Source organism: Erpetoichthys calabaricus, chromosome 14 (genome assembly GCF_900747795.2).
Source record: "Erpetoichthys calabaricus chromosome 14, fErpCal1.3, whole genome shotgun sequence".
In the NCBI taxonomy this organism is placed as follows: domain Eukaryota; kingdom Metazoa; phylum Chordata; class Cladistia; order Polypteriformes; family Polypteridae; genus Erpetoichthys; species Erpetoichthys calabaricus.
Window position 1 is genome coordinate 64,416,668 of NC_041407.2, and position 6,000 is coordinate 64,422,667.

At 44.6% G+C, this 6,000-nt stretch overlaps 1 protein-coding gene across 1 annotated transcript in view; it reads left to right on the top strand.

Moving 5' to 3' along the window:
- Nucleotides 1-1,546, top strand: part of LOC114664543 (histone deacetylase 1) — a 681,169-nt gene extending 679,623 nt beyond the window's left edge. Inside the window, exon 15 of the transcript XR_007933430.1 lies at nt 1,536-1,546. The gene's annotated coding sequence lies outside the window, so the exon portion shown is untranslated. The remainder of the gene's footprint in view (nt 1-1,535) is intronic.
- Nucleotides 1,547-6,000: the final 4,454 nt, after the last annotated feature.

The following is a 6,000-nucleotide window of genomic DNA, read 5'->3' on the forward strand; positions in this document are numbered from 1 at the left end:
TGGAGTATTATACAAGATAATAAAATAACAAGGCTAAGCCTCAGGCTATTCCTGTATAGTAAGTACTCTGTGGGATGGCTGGTCCATAATCCTTTGCTCACCTTAAAGCACCAATTACTCTCTTTCTGTAACTCAAGCCTTTCTTCATCTTGCCAGTTGAGCCCTTTTCTGACTATTTCATTTCAACTCCAAGGCCACCTGCCCTCTGGCTGATGTTCTGACAGTTGAAAACCAATCTGACTTACAATACTAAACGGACCAGAGAATGAAGTCTTAATAGCTAGAAAAGTGTCAAAACCAGGGAGCCAAACTAATTACAAACATGAAGTCTAAAAGGTAATGCTAAAGTTTTCAGTTTTAAAAATACAATAAAATAAAACAGCAGCCTTCTGAGAATATGATGCTTATCCTTAAAAAACAGCTTTTATACCGTCACATTGATGATGCAGTCCACATGCACCTTCGAAAGCTATGCCCCCAACAACAGACTGTTGCAAGATTCCACAAAATGGTGGCACTTACCAGAAACATACAACAATGATAAAAATCAACAGTAATAAATAGAAGGAAAATAATGAAGAGACGGTCCCCTAACCATAAAAGTATACTGGGAGAACCAGACTGGCTATCCTTCCCAGTCCCAGTACTCTTGTGGGGCTACCGCATATTGCATTCCTTACCTACTATTTACCTTTGGGTCTCACCTGGCTCAGATCTGTAGTGGCAGCACCCTCTACTGGTTATTATTGGTGTTGCTGTCTCTGCTTCCGTTGTATCTGCTAGTTACACTCAACTGTCTAAGATATGATTAATCACCCTAAATCAGCTAAAAATAAATTTCTCACATTACTATGAATGAACAAAACATTGTAGATGCTGAAAACCCCCTCACCTCTAAAGAGCTGTTTTTTTTTTTACCCATAATTGGTGATGCAAGAGCTAGGACCTGTAAAGCCATCTCCATATTTCAGTGTCTTCATCAAATGTGGTTTTCCAATGCAATTAATGTGATGACGAAGTAGTGCCTGTAGACATCAATCAGGAGTCCAACAACGATATCGGCCTGTGAGACACTGAATGATAAATCTTAAATTGTACATTCCATGAAGGTCTTTTCATTATATTGCCTCAAGGCAATTTTAGAGAGACACCATGGCCTGGTTATGATAAAAGGGTTTGCTTTCTAGAATAAGGATTTCCTTACGTGACACAAAAGAAAATAAGGTTTCATCCACCCACACCAGGACAGAGATTGAGTCTTTTTAATACATATCATGCATAGGCTGTAATTAAAAAAACCTCTGAAGCATTTCTAATGCCCAGCCATCCATTTTCTAATACAGTTATCCCATTCAGGATTATATGGCCCCAGTCCATTGGAGTGCACCCTCATACTTATTGGGTAAATGTATGGTTGGAAAATAACCTTCCATGCAGTTTGGGAAAATAATTGAATTACTTTAAAAAAAACAAAACAAAACACAATGTCACCATTCTGTTCTGCTTCTAACAGGTTAGTTCCTTAGTTCAGTGCCTTATGTTTTCCCGGTATGCTAAATGGCTTTGCTTTGTCCTTCTGAGGTATGGAGCGCTTATTGGTCTGCTTCTCTGATAATTGGTTCTTGGACAATGAGGGATTACAAGCCAGCATACCACAACAAGTTTTTTTTTGTTTGTTTTATTTTTCTGCAGTGCTTCATCTAGACCTAAATTATTAAAGCATTCATTATGAGATGATGAAAAAGCAAAGGATGAAAAGTTTTGCTGGGGTTCTCATCACTGTCCCTTTCGATTGAGGTTACTCTAAGACAAACCCAGGAATAGAAGTTTCTCCTGAGCTCCTCTTTTCATTTCGACAAGTGTTTGCTCGCCAAAATGCGCTTTCACTGAGACGATGTGACATTTATTGCAGCCTGCCCTTTAGGTCTGGTGAGGATTTTTTTTCCCGGGCCTATCAGAGATAAAACAGATCGAGAAGGATGGCAGAGAGTTGGAGGTTTGTATTATTGATGAGCCTGTCAGGATGATTAGCCCTCGGCTTTTTGCACAAACCCAGCATTTTGGAATTTGACAGTACAGGTCCCTGAGCTGAGACTTCATAAGTTTAATGTCATTCCTAAACAATGAGCACTAGGTTACATTTAAATGTGTCTGAAGCTTTTAATTGTTTGCACATGCCTCTCCTTTGATAATTTTCTGCCTGTTACGCAAATACAAAAGTATGTCCTACAAAGAGGCTTACTGTAACTATGCAGTGAAAAGGGACATTTTAAACTAGAGTAGTTTCCTGACAATTGACTTTGAAAGGGACCCCTCAATAATGTGTCACAGGTGGCTGGGTGTTGTCGGCAATCAGCTACCTATTTAAAGGTCTGCCTCCCGACAATCAAGGCTGGAGTCGGGTGAGGAGTTGGACGAGGTCGGAGAAGGAGGTGGGCGAAGAGAGGCCCTGTATGAATAGAGTGTGAAGAGAGAGGAGGCTGAAGGAAGCCTGGACTTTGGGAGACTGTTGGGGTTTGTGTGGTGGTGCACTTATTGACTTGTAAATAGTTTTATTGTAAATAAACGTGTGGTGATGGCTTGTAACGTGTCTGCCTGTCTATGTCCGGGTCGCCTATTCCACAGTGGCGTAGTCGGCAGGATGCTCTGCCTGGTGCAAGGCAGGGACCTGCATTTAAAAAATTGTTTGTGGACGGCCCGGCACAGCAGGTAACCTCACACACGTGCCGCAGGGGCGGTGTGCACCCAACCCCGCGTGAAGATTGTTTAACCTGGATCGTTAGCGGTCCACCAAAGGACTGTGTGTTTCAGGGGCGGCTCGAAGACGCGGCGGCAGCAAGAGGAGCTGCTGGGACAGAGAGGCTACAACTCAGACAGCCGCAGCAGCAGCGGAGCTGCCCGGAGCTTCGTCTTTGTGTGTGTACGGAAGACGAGTTGGTCGCCAACCAGAAGTCCCTCCTTGTGACAGGCACGGGGTTGGATAGCGTGTCCTGTGTCCCCGCCAGTGATTGGATGGAGGCGGGACCAGGGAATGTCCATCCCGTGCCAGCCAGAAGCAGACGGTGAGTGGCGCTGTGCGTCAGGTAAGCTCGCTGTCAGATTTTCTCTCTCCTTGGCAGAGATTTTGCAGGAGCTACAAGAAGAGCTGCGGATTGTGCTATCGCTGCCGGCCAAGCGAGGTGCCCTCCTGGCGGAGACGCAGGGATCAGAAGGGATGGCTGCTGTGCCAAAGCAAGCGCCGCTGGCGAGAGAGGAATGGCGCCGCGCTGGAACTTCTGACCGGAGGAGCACAGCGGGGACGGTGAGTAGGACCGCCCCCGTAACGCTGTGGACGCCAGCGGGGCAGGGTCTGTCCTTTTCCTATAGGCAGATCCGAACTGTTACGGCGTCCCACAGTAAGAGGAGGAGTCAGAGGAAGAAAACTGATTCCTCCAATATGAGAGGACGTGTTGCTGGGTGCACACGTCCCACGAAGGGCCGCAGGCTGGGAGAAAAACCACAGGCTGGGAGGCGAAACATGAGAGTGCTCCAGTTGGCAGTCCTGTGGTGAGGAAATCGCAGGTTTCGGATGGTGAGGCCGAAGAAAGGAGCATTGGGGTGCCGGTCGGAGCGGAGAGCGTTGACCCACACAAGGGTGAAGCGTGCTGAGTGGCCGCGACAGGGCAACGTCTCTGCCCCCTGTTTTTCTGTTTATTTTTTAGGACTAGACCCTAGAATGGAAGGTGTCGGCCTACCGCTGAGAGAAATCTGTCCTCCTCGGATTGAATAGAGTGTGAAGAGAGAGGAGGCTGAAGGAAGCCTGAACTTTGGGAGACTGCTGGGGTTTGTGTGGTGGTGCACTTATTGACTTGTACAGTAATCCCTCCTCCATCGCGGGGGTTGCGTTCCAGAGCCACCCGCGAAATAAGAAAATCCGCGAAGTAGAAACCATATGTTTATATGGTTATTTTTATATTGTCATGCTTGGGTCACAGATTTGCGCAGAAACACAGGAGGTTGTAGAGAGACAGGAACGTTATTCAAACACTGCAAACAAACATTTGTCTCTTTTTCAAAAGTTTAAACTGTGCTCCATGACAAGACAGAGATGACAGTTCCATCTCACAATTAAAAGAATGCAAACATATCTTCCTCTTCAAAGGAGTGCTTGTCAGGAGCACAGAATGTCACATAGATAGAGAAAAGCAAACAAATCAATAGGGCTGTTTGCTTTTAAGTATGCGAAGCACCGCGGCACAAAGCTGTTGAAGGCGGCAGCTCACACCCCCTCCGTCAGGAGCAGACAAAGAGAGAGAGAGACAGAGTTTGTTTTTCAATCAAAAATCAATACGTGCCCTTCGAGCTTTTAAGTATGCGAAGCACCTTGCAGCATGTCGTTTCAGGAAGTAGCTGCACAAAAGATAGCAACGTAAAGATAATTTTTCAGCATTTTTAGACGAGCGTCTGTATTGTCTAGGTGTGCGAACAGCCCCCCTGCTCACACCCCCTACGTCAGGATCACAGATAGTCAGCGCAAGAGAGAGAGAAAAGTAAGTTGGGTAGCTTCTCAGCCATCTGCTAATAGCGTCCCTTGTATGAAATCAACTGGGCAAACCAACTGAGGAAGCATGTACCAGAAATTAAAAGACCCATTGTCCGCAGAAATCTGCGAACCAGCAAAAAATCTGCGATATATATTTAAATATGCTTACATATAAAATCCGCGATGGAGTGAAGCCGCGAAAGGCGAAGCGCGATATAGCGAGGGATCACTGTAAATAGTTTTATTGTAAATAAACGTGTGGTGATGGCTTGTAACGTGTCTGCCTGTCTGTGTCCGGGTCGCCTATTCCACAAATGATATTAACATATAGCCCTTCATTGTGCTTGTATTTACTTTGTTATTAATTACCTGGCTAGAATTTTGATTAAGTCGATTAATAATAGGTGGATAGATACTGATGTGTAAAACCTTCCGTTTTATCATCACCTTACCTGTAGTAAAAGCAAACTGTCAATATTATTTTGGCAGAGCCAGACATTCCTGATATAAACCATCTACTAACTTCACAAGATGACTCCCAATAATCTTTAACAGAGACTTTTCTTATGTAGAATGGCTGCCGTTCACCCTGTACAAACCTGTGAGTGAGAGCTGAGATCTTCTGAACCCTGACATGAAGCTTGTATTGACAGATTCAATTAACTGTTTTCGAGAAATGCTTGCTCCTTGTATCTCCTTCTCTTCTTGATTTGAAAGATTGTCCCACTTGTCCTTTAATTTGGAGCACCATGTCTTGTTGCACATTATTAGCCCATAAATCTCTCATTCACCATTTTTTGTTCTGATGCAGTCGTCATGTACAATAGCCTCATAGCTCTTGTGACACAAATTTGATTCCTGGCCAGTACTGTCCATGTGGTATTTACACTTTTGCCCAATGTTTTTTCCAGACTCTCTGGTTTCCTCACAAATTCTTTATTATGTATATAGTAGGCTAACTACTGTTTCTAGATAGGTCAGAACAAAATGGGGTGCTGTGTGAAACCTGCAGAGAAATGGCACTCCATTCAGGGTTGGTCCCTGGCTTGAGTGTAATGCTGCTGGTATAAGGTGGGACTGCTGTATGTTTCGGGTGATGGTGAATGTGTATGAACCCTGACCCTGGAAGTAATTAGAAGGTTCTACCCTGCTCCATTGATCTTGGAGTTGGAAAGTCAGGGAAGTTAATGGTTTGCTTGGTCGGTTGTACTGTGATTTTGTTATATTTAACATTTTTTCTGGACTCAATACATTTTTCTAACTAATTTCTTTAGGGTGGGTTTACATTTTAAGCATCATTGAAACCCTAACCCTAACTTTTATGGACAGAATTTCTAGGCGCAGCCAGGGCGTTGAGGGGGTCCGGTTTGGTGGACACAGGATTGGGTCACTGCTTTTTGCAGATGATGTTGTCCTGTTTGCTTCATCAGCCGTGATCTTCAGCTCTCTCTGGATTGGTTCGCAGCTGAGTGTGAAGC